The sequence below is a fragment of the Nycticebus coucang genome, chromosome 3, assembly GCF_027406575.1.
Source record: "Nycticebus coucang isolate mNycCou1 chromosome 3, mNycCou1.pri, whole genome shotgun sequence".
NCBI classification, from domain to species: Eukaryota; Metazoa; Chordata; class Mammalia; order Primates; family Lorisidae; genus Nycticebus; species Nycticebus coucang.
The window spans coordinates 160,868,807-160,886,699 of NC_069782.1; positions in this window are offsets into that span (position 1 = coordinate 160,868,807).

Below are 17,893 nucleotides of genomic sequence, written 5' to 3' on the forward strand. Positions count from 1 at the left end.
TAAAGCTGGGGGCATCAGCATACCAGATTTTAGTCTGTACTACAAAGCCATAGTGCTCAAGACAGCATGGTACTGGCACAAAAACAGAGACATAGACACTTGGAATCGAATTGAAAACCAAGAAATGAAACTAACATTTTACAACCACCTAATCTTTGATAAACCAAACAAGAACATACCTTGGGGGAAAGACTCCCTATTCAATAAATGGTGTTGGGAGAACTGGATGTCTACATGTAAAAGACTGAAACTGGACCCACACCTTTCCCCACTCACAAAAATTGATTCAAGATGGATAAAGGACTTAAACTTAAGGCATGAAACAATAAAAATCCTCCAAGAAAGCATAGGAAAAACACTGGAAGATATTGGCCTGGGGAAAGACTTCATGAAGAAGACTGCCATGGCAATTGCAACAACAACAAAAATAAACAAATGGGACTTCATTAAACTGAAAAGCTTCTGTACAGCTAAGGAGACAATAACCAAAGCAAAGAGACAACCTACACAATGGGAAAGGATATTTGCATATTTTCAATCAGACAAAAGCTTGATAACTAGGATCTATAGAGAACTCAGATTAATTCACATGAAAAAAGCCAACAATCCCTTATATCAATGGGCAAGAGACATGAATAGAACTTTCTCTAAAGACGACAGACGAATGGCTAACAAACACATGAAAAAATGTTCATCATCTCTATATATTAGAGAAATGCAAATCAAAACAACCCTGAGATATCATCTAACCCCAGTGAGAATGGCCCACATCACGAAATCTCAAAACTGCAGATGCTGGCATGGATGTGGAGAGAAGGGAACACTTTTACACTGCTGGTGGGACTGCAAACTAGTACAACCTTTCTGGAAGGAAGTATGGAGAAACCTCAAAGCACTCAAGCTAGACCTCCCATTTGATCCTGCAATCCCATTACTGGGCATCTACCCAGAAGGAAAGAAATCCTTTTATCATAAGGACACTTGTACTAGACTGTTTATTGCAGCTCAATTTACAACTGCCAAAATGTGGAAACAGCCTAAATGCCCACCAACCCAGGAATGGATTAACAAGCTGTGGTATATGTATACCATGGAATACTATTCAGCCATTAAAAATAATGGAGACTTTACATCCTTCGTATTAACCTGGATGGACGTGGAAGACATTATTCTTAGAAAGCATCACAGAAGCTTCATTTTACATTTCTACCAGCAATACACATAGATTCCAATCTCTTCGCATTCTCATCAACACTTATTTTCTGCTTAAAAAAAATTACAGGTACCCTAGTGGGTGTAAAGTGTTGTCTCAATGGGGTTGATTTGCATTTCCCAGATGACTGACATGAGTGCTTATCGGTTTGTTTGCAATGTTTAGAGAAATGTTTATTCAAGTCTTTTGCCCATTTTTACATTGAGTTGTCTTTTTGTTGAGTTATTAGTGTTCTTTATATATTACAGGAACTAGACCCTTATCTGAAATTATACTTTGCAAATTTTCTTTTCTTTCTTTTTTTTTTAGAGATGGAGTTTTGCACTGTCACCTAGCTAGAGTTCAGTAATGTCATCATAGCTCACTATAACACCAAATTCCTGGGCTCAGGTAATCCTCTTGCCTCAGCCTCCTGAGTAGCTGGGACCACAGGTGTTCACCACAAAGGCCCAACTGATTTTAAAGTATTATTGTGATTATTATTATTATTGTTGTTGTTGTTAGAGACAGTCTCACTATGGTGCTTAGGCTGGTCTTGAACTCCTTGCCTCAAGCAATCCTCTTCCCTTGGCCTCCCAAAGTTCTAGGACTACACGTCCTAGAGCCACTACAGCTGGCTCACTTTCTTGATAGTGCTCTTTGATGCACAAAATTTTTAATTTTAATGAACTCCAATCCATCCATCCTAGTCTTTTGTTGCTCATGCTTTTGGTGTTGTACCTAGGAATCCTTTGCTAATTCCAAGGTTTGAAGATTTTGTTGCGTGACCCGAGACACAAACGAGCAGCAGCTTTGCTGTAGGTGTAAACTCGCTCCTGTAATTATTAAGTCAAGAAACAGACTATACACCGTGGGATGGCATATAGCAAAGTTCTTTATTCCAAGTTTAAGTTTTATACTCTTCCAGTCACGTACACACCTAATCCATTATCTATTAGCTGAATTTTAACTTGAAAGGAAATATTTATCATATCAATGTAACCACTTGTGTAGTAAATCTCTTCCTCTAAATAGTGACTAGTTTTCCCAGCAGGGCACAAAGACGAAAACAGCTATAGGGGAACAGAGTTAATAGAAGAATATCTTCAAGCATTCACTCAGTTTACTCAGTATGAAGTAATGACTGTGACCTTCCTTCAGGGCAGAGCACCTATAGACCTCTGACAATATGTTGTTAACATATGTCAACCCTCTGGCCCGTATCTCTGAGGAAGGGTGGCATGCCCTTGGATCTCAGGCTTCACGGGGTGTACTGCTTCAGAGAAAAGGCCTAAGGAATTTTTACAATTCCAAAAAAGCCTAACTCTGTGAGTAACCCAGGAGGGTCCAAGCCTCTTAAGCCTCTGGAAGAAAAGCATGTCATTTTAAACTCACACTGAATTTACTTTGTGTGCTTGATGTAGGATAAGTTTATTTTTAAATATTATCCTACAAGATTTACCCCCATCTTTTCTTCTAAGAGAGTTATAGTTTTAACTCTTTTTTTTTTTCTGGAGACAGAGTCTCACTTTGTTGCCCTTGGTAGAGTGCTATGGCATCACAGCTCACAGCAACCTCAAACTTTTGGGCTTAAGTGATTCTCTTGCCTCAGCCTCCCCAGTAGCTGGGACTACAGGTACCTGCCACAACACCTGGCTATTTTTATTTTGTAGTTGTCATTGTTGTTTGGCAAGGCTAGGCTGGATTCAAACCCACCAGGTTTGGTGTATGTGGCTGGTGCCCTAGCTGCTGAGCTACAGGCACCAAGCCTAGTTTTAACTTTTATATATAAGTCATTGATCCATTGTAAGTTAATTTTTGCAGATGGCTTGAGGTGGCCCAGCTCCATTCTTCCACCTGTGGCTATTCACATGTCTCATCACTATCTGCTGAAGAGACCATTAAATGGTCTTGGTGCCTTGTCAGAAATCCACTGCAGCTGTACAGGCTTATTTCTTGCTTTAAATCCTATTTAGTCTGTATGTCTGTCCTTATGTCAACGACATACTGCTTTGATTACTATAGCTTTGTAGAATGTTTATGAATGAATTGTGAGTCCTAAGAATTTATTCTTTTTCAGTTTGTGGCCTCTTCTGAGCACATTGCTTTCCCATTTGAATTTGAGGATTAGCTTCCCCAGTTTTGCCAAAAAGGCCATTGGAATTTTGACAAGAATTGCCTTGAATCTGTAGATCACTTTGGGTAGTATTGCCATTGTAACAATACTAAGTTATCTAATTTATGAACATGGGGTATATTTCTATCTTTATTTGGATTTAGTTTTTTTTTTTTTTTTAACAATGCTTTATAGTTTTCAGGGTGTAAGTCTTTCACCTCCATGGGTTAATTTATTCCTAGATATTTTATTCCTCTTGATGTTTTTGTAAATGGAATTGTTCTCTCTCTCTCTTTTTTTTCTTTTTTTGAGACAGAGCCTCAAGTTGTCGCCCTGGGTAGAGTGCTGTGGCATCACAGCTCACAGCAACCTCCAACTCCTGAGCTTAAGTGATTCTCTTGCCTCTGCCTCCCAAGTAGCTGGGATTACAGGCGCCTGCCACAACGCCCGGCTATTTTTTGGTTGCAGCTGTCATTGTTGTTTGGCGGGTCTGGGCTGGATTTGAACCTGCCAGCTCAGGTGTATGTGGCTGGCGCGTTAGCTGTTTGAGCTACAGGCGCAGAGCCTGGAATTGTTCTCTTAATTTCCATTTGTGATTATTGATTGTTAGCATATGGAAGCAACTTATTTTTGTGTGTTGATCTTATGTCCTAAAACTTTACTGAATTCATTTATTAGTTCTAGCAATTTAGTGGGGTACAAATTCTATAGGATTTTTCTATATAAAGGGCCATAGCATCTTTGAATAGAGATGATTTTACTTCTTAACCAATTTGGATGCTTTTAATTTCTTTTCAGGGCTTGATTGCTCTGTCTAGAACTTTCTTTCTCTTCCTCGTCCTTTCCTCTTCCTCCTCTTCTTCTCTCCTCCCCCTCCTTTTCCTTCTTCTTTCCTCCTCCCTCTCTTGTTTTGATACAGGGTCTCACTCTGTCACCTGGGCTGCAGTGCAGTGGTGTCATCATAACTCACAGCAACCTCAAGTGATCCTCCTGGCTTGGCTTTCCAAGTAGCTAGGACTACAGGCACCATCACACCCAGGTGGTTTTTCTATTTTTAGTAGAGATGGGGTCTTGCTCTCACTCAGGCTGGTCTTGAACTCCTGAGTTTAAGCAATCCTCCCACTTCAGCCTCCCAGAGTGTTGAGATTATAGGCGTGAGTCACCAGGCCTGGCTTGGAACTTCTGACACTGTGATGAGCAGCAACAGTGAAGCACCACCCTTGTCTTGTCCTGATCTTAGCAGGAGCATGTCAGTCTTCCACCAGCACATGTGACATTAGCTTTTGGTTTTTCATAAATGCCCTTTATCATATTGAAGAAGTTTCCTGTTTGCTGTGAGTTTTTATCATGAAAGGATGTTGAATTTTGTCAAATGATTGTCCTATATTAATTGAGTTAATCCTCTGTTCTCTACCCTTTGTTTTATTAATGGTATATTATGTTGAATCACCTTGAATTCCTGGCATACATCCCTCTGGTCATGGCATGCAACCTTTTTAGTATGCTCTTGGATTTAACTTTCTAGTATTTTGTTTAGGATTTTTGCATCTATATTTGTAGATATTTATTTGTAGTTATAGTGTCTTTCCTTTTGTATCAGGGGAATCTTAGACTTATAGAACATGTTAGGGAATCTTCTTCCCTCTTCTATTTTTCGGGAAGATTAAGAAGGATTAGTGTTGATTCTTCTTTAAATGTTGGGTAGAATTCAATAGTGAAGCCATCTGGTCATGGGATTTTCTGTGATAGGATGTTTTTGGTAACTGATTCAAATTCTTTAGTAGTTACTACTAGTTATAGGTCTATTCAGATTTTCTTTTTCTTCTTGAGTTAGTTTTGGTATTTGTGTATCTAGATATTTGTCCATCTCATCTAGTTATGTTAATAATTTGTTGCATATAATTGTTGATGGCATTTTCTTATAATCCCTTTTCTTTCTGTAGTAATGTGTCAATTTTCATTTATGACTAAGTCATTTGTATCACTCTTTATTTCTTAGTCATTCTAGCTAAGGTTTTGTCAATTTTGTTGATTTAAAAAAAAAAACAACTTTTGACTAGGCATGGTGGCTCATGCATAATCCTTGCACTCTGGGAGATAATCCTTGCACTCCGAGAGGCTGAGGCAGGTGGATCACTGGAGCTCAGGAATTCGAGACCGTCTAAGCAAGAGTGAGACCCTGTCTCTACTAAAAATAGAAAACCTAGCCAGGCATTGTGGCGGGTGCCTATAGTCCCAACTATTTGGAAGGCTGAGGCACGAGGATCCCTTGAACCCAAGAGTTTGAAGTTGCTGTAAGCTATGATGCCATGGTACTCTACCCAGGGTGACAGAGTAAGAGTTTATCTCAAAAAACAAAACAAAACAAAACAAAAAACAAAAAACCCCTCAAACCAAACTTTTAGTTTGTTGATTCACTCTATTTTTTTTTTCAGTGTTAAAATAGGACTTTTATTAGAAGTTAGAAAGGAATACAGAAAAGCATCAGAGCTTCTGGAAGGGGGAAAGAACTCGATTCACTCTATTGTTTTATATTTCATTTCTATCTGCTCTAATCTTATTATTATTATTATTTTTGAGACAGAGTCTTACTTTATCACCCTCAGTAGAGTGCTGTGGCATCATAGCTCACAGCAACCTCCAATTCCTGGGCTTGGGTGATTCTCTTGCCTCAGCTTCCCAAGTAGCTGGGAGTACAGGTGCCCGCTGCAATGCTTGGCTATTTTTTTTGTTGTTGCAGTTTGGCCAAGGCCATGTTCTAACCCCCCACCCTCAGTGTACGGGGCCAGCACCTTACCCACTGAGTCAGAGGCACTGCCCCAAAGGAATCTGTAACTGGTTGTGATCAATTAGTTGTAAACACCACTGTACTCAGACCAACCATTTTTTTTGAGACAGAGTCTCACTACTATGTCACCCTCGGTTTCACGGCTGACAGCAACCTCTAACTCTTGGACTTAAGTGATCCTCTTGCCTCAGCCTCCTAAGTAGCTGGGACTATAGGCACCTGCCACAACTCTTGGCTATTTTTTTGTTGCACTTGTCATTGTTGTTTAGCTGACCCAGGCCGCGTTTGAACCCGCTATTCTGGGTGTACATGGCTGGCGCTGTAACCACTGTGCTATGGATGTCGAACCGTATCTGCTTTAATCTTATTATTTCCTTTCTTCTGCTAACTTTGAGGTTAATTTACTCTTACTTTTCTATTCCTTAAGATCTTTTTATTTTATTGGTTTGAGATTTTTCTTCTCTTTAAAATGAAGGCATTTATTGCTATATATTTCTGTTAGTAAGCACTATTTTTGTTGCAGCCCATAAATTGGCATGTTGCATTTTTTTTAAAGTAATTTTAGATGTTAACTTTTATTTATTTATTTTTTTTATTGTTGGGGATTCATTGAGGGTACAATAAGCCAGGTTACACTGATTGCAATTGTTAGGTAAAGTCCCTCTTGCAATCATGTCTTGCCCCCATAAAGTGTGACACACACCAAGGCTCCACCCACCTCCCTCCCTCCCTCTTTCTGTTTCCCCCCCATAAACATAATTGTCATTAATTGTCCTCATATCAAAATTGAGTACATAGGATTCATGCTTCTCCATTCTTGTGATGCTTTACTAAGAATAATGTCTTCCACGTCCATCCAGGTTAATACGAAGGATGTAAAGTCTCCATTATTTTTAATGGCTGAATAGTATTCCATGGTATACATATACCACAGCTTGTTAATCCATTCCTGGGTTGGTGGGCATTTAGGCTGTTTCCACATTTTGGCAGTTGTAAATTGAGCTGCAATAAACAGTCTAGTACAAGTGTCCTTATGATAAAAGGATTTCTTTCCTTCTGGGTAGATGCCCAGTAATGGGATTGCAGGATCAAATGGGAGGTCTAGCTTGAGTGCTTTGAGGTTTCTCCATACTTCCTTCCAGAAAGGTTGTACTAGTTTGCAGTCCCACCAGCAGTGTAAAAGTGTTCCCTTCTCTCCACATCCATGCCAGCATCTGCAGTTTTGAGATTTCGTGATGTGGGCCATTCTCACTGGGGTTAGATGATATCTCAGGGTTGTTTTGATTTGCATTTCTCTAATATATAGAGATGATGAACATTTTTTCATGTGTTTGTTAGCCATTCGTCTGTCGTCTTTAGAGAAAGTTCTATTCATGTCTCTTGCCCATTGATATAAGGGATTGTTGGCTTTTTTCATGTGAATTAATCTGAGTTCTCTATAGATCCTAGTTATCAAGCTTTTGTCTGATTGAAAATATGCAAATATCCTTTCCCATTGTGTAGGTTGTCTCTTTGCTTTGGTTATTGTCTCCTTAGCTGTACAGAAGCTTTTCAGTTTAATGAAGTCCCATTTGTTTATTTTTGTTGTTGTTGCAATTGCCATGGCAGTCTTCTTCATGAAGTCTTTCCCCAGGCCAATATCTTCCAGTGTTTTTCCTATGCTTTCTTGGAGGATTTTTATTGTTTCATGCCTTAAGTTTAAGTCCTTTATCCATCTTGAATCAATTTTTGTGAGTGGGGAAAGGTGTGGGTCCAGTTTCAGTCTTTTACATGTAGACATCCAGTTCTCCCAACACCATTTATTGAATAGGGAGTCTTTCCCCCAAGGTATGTTCTTGTTTGGTTTATCAAAGATTAGGTGGTTGTAAAATGTTAGTTTCATTTCTTGGTTTTCAATTCGATTCCAAGTGTCTATGTCTCTGTTTTTGTGCCAGTACCATGCTGTCTTGAGCACTATGGCTTTGTAGTACAGACTAAAATCTGGTATGCTGATGCCCCCAGCTTTATTTTTGTTACAGAGAACTGCCTTAGCTATACGGGGTTTTTTCCGGTTCCATACAAAACGCAGAATCATTTTTTCCAAATCTTGAAAGTACGATGTTGGTATTTTGATAGGAATGGCATTGAATAGGTAGATTGCTTTGGGAAGTATAGACATTTTAACAATGTTGATTCTTCCCATCCATGAGCATGGTATGTTCTTCCATTTGTTAATATCCTCTGCTATTTCCTTTCTGAGGATTTCATAGTTTTCTTTATAGAGGTCCTTCACCTCCTTCGTTAGGTATATTCCTAGGTATTTCATTTTCTTTCTTTGAAACTATGGTGAAGGGAGTTGTGTCCTTGATTAGCATCTCATCTTGACTGTTATTGGTGTACACAAAGGTTACTGACTTGTGGACATTGATTTTATATCCTGAAACATTACTGTATTTTTTCATGACTTCTAGGAGTCTTGTGGTTGAGTCTTTGGGGTTCTCTAAGTATAAGATCATGTCGTCAGCAAAGAGGGAGAGTTTGACCTCCTCTGCTCCCATTTGGATTCCCTTTATTTCCTTGTCTTGCCTAATTGTATTGGCTAAACTTCCAGCACCATGTTGAATAGTAAAGGTGACAGAGGACAACCTTGTCTGGTTCCAGTTCTAAGAGGAAAAGCTTTCAGTTTTACTCCATTCAGTAAAATATTGGCTGTGGGTTTGTCATAGAGAGCTTCAATCAGTTTTAGAAATGTGCCACCTATGCCTATACTCTTCAGTGTTCTAATTAGAAAAGGATGCTGGATTTTATCAAATGCTTTTTCTGCATCTATTGAGAGGATCATGTGATCTTTATTTTTGCCTCTGTTAATATGGTGGATAACGTTTATAGACTTGCGTATGTTAAACCAGCCTTGCATCCCTGGGATGAAGCCTACTTGATCATGATGAATGACTTTTTGATAATAAGCTGTAATCTATTGGCTAGGATTTTGTTGAGAATTTTTGCGTCTATGTTCATGAGTGAGATTGGTCTGAAATTCTCCTTTTTGTTTGGGTCTTTTCCTGGTTTTGGTATCAGGTTGATGTTTGCTTCATAGAATGTGTTGGGGAAGATTCCTTCTTCCTCAATTTTTTGGAATAATTTCTGCAGTACAGGAATAAGCTCTTCCTTGAAGGTTTGATAGAATTCTGGAGTGAAGCCGTCTGGACCAGGGCATTTTTTGGTTGGAAGCTTTTTTATTGTTTCTTTGATCTCAGTGCTTGAAATTGGTCTGTTCAGGAGCTCTATTTCTTCCTGGCTGAGTCTAGGGAGAGGCGTGATTCCAAATATTGATCCATTTCTTTCACATTGTCAAATTTCTGGGCATAGAGTTTCTGGTAGTATTCAGAGATGATCTCTTGTATTTCTGTGGGATCAGTTGTTATTTCCCCTTTATCATTTCTGATTGAGGTTACTAGAGATTTTACTTTTCTATTCCTCGTTAGTCTGGCCAATGGTTTATCTATTTTATTTATTTTTTCAAAAAACCAACTCCTCGTTTCATTAATTTTCTGAATGATTCTTTTGTTTTCAATTTCATTGATCTCTGATTTGAGTTTGGATATTTCTTTTCTTCTACTGAGTTTAGGCTTAGATTGTTCTTCTTTTTCCAATTCCATAAGGTCTCTTGTGAGATTGTTGATGTGCGCTCTTTCTGTTTTTCGAATGTAGGCATCTAAAGCGATGAATTTTCCTCTCAAAACTGCTTTTGCAGTATCCCACAGGTTTTGGTAGCTTGTGTCTTCATTGTCGTTATGCTCAAGGAAGTTAATGATTTCCTGTTTTATTTCTTCCTTCACCCATCTGTTATTCAACAGAAGATTGTTTAGTTTCCATGCCTTTGGGTGGGGTCGAGCATTTTTGTTAGAGTTGAGTTCCACCTTTAGTGCCTTATGGTCTGAGAAGATACAAGGTAAAATTTCAATTCTTTTGATTCTGTTGATATTTGTTTTGTGTCCCAGGATATGATCAATTTTGGAGAATGTTCCATGGGGTGATGAGAAGAATGTATATTCTTTATCTTTGGGGTGGAGTGTTCTATATGCGTCTATCAAGCACAGTTGTTCTAGGGTCTCATTTAAATCTCTTATATCCTTGTTTAATTTCTGTTTAGAGGATCTGTCCAGATCTGTAAGAGGAGTGTTAAGGTCCCCTGTTATTATGGTATTATCAGATATCATATTGCTCAGACTGAGTAAGGTCTGTTTCAAGAATCTGGGAGCATTTAAATTGGGTGCATAGATATTTAGAATTGAAATGTCTTCTTGTTGTATTTTTCCCTTGACCAATATAAAGTGACCATCTTTGTCTTTTTTGACTTTAGTTGCTTTAAATCCACATGTATCTGAAAATAAGATTGCAACTCCTCTTTTCTTCTGAATTCCATTTGCCTGAAAAATTGTCTTCCAACCCTGGACTCGGAGCTTTAATTTGTCTTTTGAAGCCAGGTGTGTTTCTTGCAGACAGCAAATGGATGGCTTGTGTTTTTTAATCCAGTCAACCAATCTATGTCTCTTCAGTGGGGAATTCAAGCCATTAACATTTATTGAGATAATTGATAAGTGTGGTAGCATTCTATTCGTCTTATTTTGTGAGAGTCCATTGCTTAGTTTTATCTTTTGCATCAGTGTGGAGGTTAGGTTCTGTCCTTTAATTTCTGAGTTCTTACTTTGCTGCTGATCCATTGTGGTGGTCAGTGTGCAGAACAGGTTGAAGTATTTCCTGTAGAGCTGGTCTCGTTGTGGTGAATTTCCTCAATGTTTGTATATCCGTAAATGATTTGATTTCTCCATCAATTTTGAAGCTTAGCTTAGCAGGGTACAGAATTCTGGGCTGGAAATTGTTCTGTTTAAGTAGATGAAAGGTAGATGACCATTGTCTTCTTGCTTGGAAAGTTTCATTAGAGAAGTCTGCGGTCACTCTGATGCATTTGCCCCTGTAGGTCAACTGGCGCTTACTCCTGGCAGCTTGCAGAATCCTTTCTTTGGTCTTGACTTTGGACAGGTTCATCACAGTGTGTCTTGGAGAAGCTCGGTTAGAGTTGACGTGACCGGGGGTCCGATAGCCCTCTGAAAGCAGTGTGTCAGAATCTTTGGTGATATTTGGGAAATTTTCTTTTATAATATTCTCTAGTATGGCTTCCATTCCTCTGGGGCATTCTTCTTCCCCTTCTGGAATTCCTATAACTCGTATGTTGGAACGCTTCATAAAGTCCCATCATTCTGACAGTGAACGTTCTGCTTTCTCTCTCTTCTTTTCTGCCTCTTTTACTATCTGAGTTATCTCAAAAACTTTGTCTTCTACCTCTGAAATTCTTTCTTCTGCATGGTCTAACCTGTTGCTGATACTTTCCATTGCATCTTTAAGTTCCCTGATTGACTGTTTCATTTCCTTCAGCTCTGCTATATCCTTTTTATATTCTTCATATCGTTCATCTCTTATTTGATTCTGTTTTTGAATTTCCTTTTGGTTATTTTCCACTTTATTAGCAGTTTCCTTCATTGTTTCCATCATTTCTTTCATTGTTTTCAACATGTGTATTCTAAATTCCCTTTCTGTCATTCCTAACATTTCTGTATAGGTGGAATCCTCTGCAGTAGCTACCTCATGGTCCCTTGGCGGGGTTGTTCTGGACTGGTTCTTCATGTTGCCTGGAGTTTTCTGCTGATTCTTCCTCATGGGTGATTTCTTTTATCTGTTTCCTTGCCCTAATTTTCCTTTCACTTCCTCTTGCTCTTTAAGTTCTCGTGCCTGTGGACTAAGGGTTACAGGACCAGAAGGGTGAGGAGGTTTAAGAGCAAAAAAGGGATGAAAGAAAGGAGGACCAAGTGATAAGAAGAAAAAAAAGAAAAATAGAGAAAGGAGAGGGGGTGGGTAAAAGGAATATTGACAAAAAGAAGAGAGGCACAGAAAGAGGGAGACAGAGCAATATAGGTGTACAGTAGGGTACTTTGATACAACCTTAAAAAAAAGCCACCTTCTGGGGGTGCCCAGTTGGGTGGTTCCCTTGAGGTCAGCAGCTCTTTGCTAACCTGATCAGACACAGTACCCCACCTCCACCAAGTAGAGAGGAAAGACAAAAATGCTATAAATCAAACCAAAACAAGCAAACAGAAAACTTTACGGGATAAAATTGGCTGGAAAAACCAAATAATAGCGGTAGAAACACTAACAAAAATGAAGTTCTAATTATTGAAATAGGCAGCAATGGGAATTTATAATTAAACTAGAGAAATTGAGAAAGAAAAAGGATCTGTATGGAAAAGGTTGAACTTAAAAAACAAAACAACAATCAAGAACATCAAAATAAACAAAAAAAACAACCAAACCAAAAAAAAAAAAAAAACACAACCAAAAACAAAGCAGTATGTATATGTTATTGAATATTGTCTGGGCAACACGTGGTCTTCTGGGGTATGAGATGTTAATCACAGTTCTGATACGATTGGAGGCTGCTAGTTTCTCAACCCCCAGCAGGTAGACACCCTAAATCTCTCTTCAGCCCACTTAAAAGGCACTTTGAGCTTGTTCACTTGCTGAGCAGAAGCTTTCCCGGGGAAGTGCTTGTCGCTGGAATCACTGCTGAAGTGGCTATCCACTTACCCTGTGTGCCAAAACTGGTCTCCCTCTGCCCCCGAGGGTTAGGGCTGCAAGGCGTCTCAGACCCCACCCTTAGGCTACTTGGTCACTGGGTTACCAGCTCCCACCCAATTCCAGCTCTGCGACCCTGAGGGCGGAGCTCGCCGGGGCAGATCGCTCACAATGGCTGCCTATGACCCAGAGCCAAACACTATTAGCTCCGTCTGGCTCAGCGGCTCAGACTGGGGCCCTAGACAAAGGCCAAAGTTCTCCGCACTCCCGCTCAGGCTCTCCCCAAGGCAGTTCAGCTGAGTGCCAAGTCCAAAGACACCAAAACAGTTCACAGGTAAGGCCTTTCTGGTTTGCAGTCTCGCTGCTACTGAACTTATAGTTGCGGGTGGGTTTAGGCGGATTGAACACACGCGACCACTTGCCGGTTTTCCACTGTTTTAGTCCTCCTCTTGGGGTCCAGAAGTCTCTCGCTGACTCCCTGTATCCTCTCAGGGGTGATGATAGGCAGATCCCACCAGCTGGAGGTGGCTGGAGTCCTATATCCCCAGACTCACGGTGCCCAGATGCAAGGAAGCTGTTACTCGGCTGCCATCTTGCTCCGCCTCCCCCTATACTGCGTTTTCTTGTTCCCTGAATAAAGTTGTGTGATGTGGTCAGCTTGAATCAAACCAGTTACCGACAGGACTCGAACCACGAGTGGTGAGGTGCCCTCGGGGAGGCAGCGTGGGGAACCGAGGAAACCCTAGAACACTGGTTCTCAAACTTGCCTGCCAGTGAGACCTTCCTGGGACATGTGTGAAAATGCCGGCGTGTTGCATTTTATTTTCACATATTTCCTTCTTTCAAAGAACATGTACATCTACTGTTTATTGTTGTGTATAGTTTGAGGCAGGATCTATTTCATAACTGTTTTCTATTATTTGAACACTGCTTTCTTTACCCAGTTACCTGCTCTGCTATATCAGTTATATACCAAAATTCTCTAAATAGTCAAATATGTTTCCTGAAGTTCAGCATTAGACATGGTCTCTATAAATAAGCACTTAAGCAGTAGACTTTCACTATGCACAGGCCTATCTGTGGTCACTGCTAGGGACTGAATGTTGTGTCCCCAAGAATTCATATGTTGAAATCCTCACCTCCCAAGTGCTGGGCTTCAGGAGGGTGTTGGAGGGTGCAGGAACCTCATGAATGAGATTAGTGCCCTTATTAAAGACCCAAGAGAGGTCATTTGCCCTTCCAGTCAGACAATGACATGTAGCAGGTGTGCCTCTGCAGAACAGGCTCTCACTAGACATCCAATCTGGTAGCACCTTGGTCTTAGACTCACAGTCTTTTGGGCTGTGAGAAATGAATGTCTACTGTCTGTACGCTGCTGTCTGTGCTCCCACAGTATTTCCTTGTAGCAGCGGGAACAGACTAAGAGAGTCACTGAATCTAACCAGTCTTTTAGTTTATCAGTTCTTGTAAATCTTGTGGTTTCCAGGCCTGGGCTTCTCAGTGATGGCTCATCTTTTCTGCTGGTCAGAGCCCTGCCTGTCCCAGGTGTGTCTTTAATACACTGTTGTTAACAGAGACCTGGAAGAGGCAGGGTTCCATGCACAAACAAGGACACGGGGGCCCAGACATGGCTGTGGAGAAATAGGAGCAGGAAAGTTGACAACTCTTGCATGGTACAAATCTTGTCACCTTGAGCCACGGAACACAGAGTGCACTCCCAAGATGTTTGCGTCATGATCTCCAGAACCTGTGAATGTTATATTACATGGAGAAAGAAAGTGGCATTAGAGCTTCTAGTCAGCTGTGTATGAATGGAGATTAACTGGAGTATCCTGGGGCCTCCAGTGCACTCCTAGGGGTGCTGAGGAGGAGGCAGGAGGAACAGATTAGAGAGCCATGTGACCCTGGAAGACCAGGGGACCTGCTAGATTTGGTGATGGAGGGAGGGGCCTCTGGAAACTGGACTCAATTTTAGCCGAGCCCCCTGTATCCAACTTCTGGCTTATAGAGCTGTAGGAGAACAGATTTGTGTTGTTCTGGGTCACAGGAAACTCATGTGGTCTGCTTTCTTCCTTGGAGCCAATTTTGTGGTGTCAGGGCCTGGCAGTAGAAGGAAGTCCTAGGGACCCCTCTTGCTGCCCTTCATGCCCTCACAGAGGTGCATCCACCTAAAACCTTCTGTCCTCCCAGGAGATCCCGGCACCTGGGGTGAAGTTGGGGCCAGAGGAACTGCTGTCTCCCTGCCCTGGTGAACTTGGTTCCAGGCTGCTAAGGGACCCTCAGGAGCAGGCAAAGGCCCTCACCACATCCCTTACCTCAGGGTCTCACCGAAGCTGCTCTTGGGAGGCCCACAGCTCTCAGCACCTCTCTGTAGGTGCTGCCTCTGGAGGTCTGAACTGTTATCTCAGTGTCTGGTGCAATGGAGCCAGCACCTGTCACAGGCATGTGCTCATTCTGCTTTTGCTTTTTAAAAAGATTTTGCCAACAGAGCATTTATCTCAATTGTGACTGTTATAAGAATCAACCCCTCATGTTCACAGATCCTCAGTACCCCACTGCACACCACTGGATTTGATTCTTGGGGCGGTGGTGCTGGGAGACACTGTCATCCACATTTTGTGGAGAAAGAGGGATGCTGAGAGGTGGTGCAGCCTGTTCAGCCCCTAGCTCCTCTGGGCCCCTGGGTTGGGGGTTGCTAAGAACGTGGTGCTGTCTGAGGCTGGTGCGGACTTTCTCAGGATGGGCCTTTTGGCCACATTGCCCCAAGAGTGGTGAAGTCAGTGGAAAATTATGGATTTAAACCACTGTTCATCTATCATATGGGAATTATCAAAAATATAGAAAAAAGCCAGGCGAGGTGGTGTACACCTGTAGTCCCAGCTACTGGGGAGTCTGAGGAGGGAGGATCATATGAGTCCAGGAGTTGGAGGCTGCAGTGAGCTGTGATCTGGTGCTATTCTCCAGCTTGGGTGGCTGAGAAAGACCTTGTATCGGAAAAAAAAAAAAAAGTAATACAGATAAAACTTTTGGTCAACATACTATATGTAAGACAATGAATTAACCTGGGGAGGGGGTAGAAATCTGAGTGTCAAATTGTCCAATGTGAGGCAAATGGAGAACTCCAGTGCTGTGAGCTGGCAGAATGTGGGTGCGCTTGGTGTGCAGTAAGTACGAAGAAAGAGTTCGGAAATAGGAACCCTAAAAGTTGACATGGAAAAAATAAACCCAAAGAATGGAAGATGAGTGGCACACCAAATCTTCACACGTGCATATGCTTTGAGAAACTCTTCTACTTTTTTTTTTTTCCTTCTTTAGAGACAAGGTCTCACTCTGTCATCCAAGCTGGAGTGTAGTGTTGTGATCACCTTGAATTCCTGGGCTCAAGTGATACCTCTACCTCAGCCTCCTGAATACGGCACCACCACAATGTCCAGCTAATTTTTCTATTTTTGGTAGTGAGGGGGTCTAGCTACCCAAGCTGGTCTTGCACTCCAGGCCTCAAGTGATCCTTCCACCTTAGCCTCCCAGAATGCTGAGAGTACAGGCATATGAGCCACCACACCTGACCTAAGCGCTGGTTATAGGTTCCCCCCAGTGAGCCTATAGGTGTGGCCTTGAAATTCCTATTATGTTATTTTGGGGGGAAAAACAGAGTTTATTTAACCAAATAGAAGCTAACCTCTGTGCTTTTCCAGACTCGGGCAGGACTGCAGCGAGTGCTAATTAGTTCTTGTTCTTGCTCAGGCCTTGGAGGAGCCTCCGAACCAATTCTAATGAGCTCCCAATTAGAGGCAGCAGGCACCTGTGCTGTGGTGGCCCAAAGGTGGTCCTGGAGTCCCCAGGGAAGTGTGGCACCCTCGGGCCTAAGTGTTACTGGCCAGGGTCCATATACTTTGGAACTTCTGCCAAGCACCCCCTGCCCTGGGGGCCTTGTTAGAATTTGCTTTGGTCAACACCTGCCCCAATGTGCTGGCAGGGAAAATGGGCTGGGAGGGTAGGGAATATGCCACCACCTCAGGGCAGGGTGGTGGGGAGAAGCTGAGTCCCCACCCCAGAAGCTGAGTCCCTGCCACCAAGGTCAAGACCCTGTGTGACTGCACATAGTCCTACCATGGGCACAAGCTGAGCGCTGGCTGTAGGTTCCCCCCAGTGAGCCTATAGGTGTGGCCTTCAGGTCCTCCCAGGGTTGATGCTGGAGGAACTCAGAGAACCTAGGTTCCCTCAAAGCCACACATCTGAGGAAAGCAGCACCTCCTGGGTCACAGCTACCATCTGTTCCCACTGGCTGGGGGTCCCCACCTTCCATGAGTTGGCCCCAGTCAAGGATGGGAAACAGACCCTTGCCTGCCTCTTGTCAGGGCAGTAGCTTCTGAACAGCTTTGGGGAAGTCGAGGATGTGGGCAGCCTGCAGTTTGCCCCTCAACATGCCCAGAGAGTGAAGAGGAAACCGAGGCATAGAGCATTTGCCTATAGTGTCCACAATCCATTATGCAGCCAGACCATGCCCAGGGGTGACTGGGTCCTGCTGCCCTAAAGTAGATGTGTGGACCTGGTGCAGGGCGTGGCCTCTGGAGACAGGTGGGCCTTGGGAAAAGTCAGGCATAGTCCAAGAGCAGGAGCCCTGACCTAGGCTGGCTGGGCATCACCCAAAAATACCCTTGGGGCCCTTTCCCAGCCCCTAGGGCCAGGTTCTTGCCAAGTGTGCAAGTGTGTAATTGGCAAGAAGGTCCTTGCAGGCCTGAGCCCAAGGGAGCCCTGGGTGGAAGGCAGAAGTAACCCAGCTTGGGTAGGCCTGCTGCTGCTGCGTGCAGCCTCACCCTGTGCTCTCCACCTGGGTGGGCATGGCTGGGGACACAGCAGCTGCCCAAGGTGGGGCCACTCTGCTGCCACCTCTATCTGATGCATTTGCTGCCTGTACTGGGAGCCTGAGTACCAGTGGCCTCAGGTCTGGGCTCTTGGCCAGCACATCAGGTGATGGCCAGTAGGACTTAGTGAAGATACTGCCATCTGCCAGGGCCTCTGCCCTATGAGATCATGGGGGCAGCAGGTGCTATGAGGCCACAATTTGAGGCAAGGTGGGCACACAATGTGAGGCAAGGTGTCTGCTTTTAGCTGACAGCAGGCAGGCTAACAGCAGAGGTGCTGACAACTTCCTTTCCATGAGATGGGGCCAGGGCAGCCTTCACCC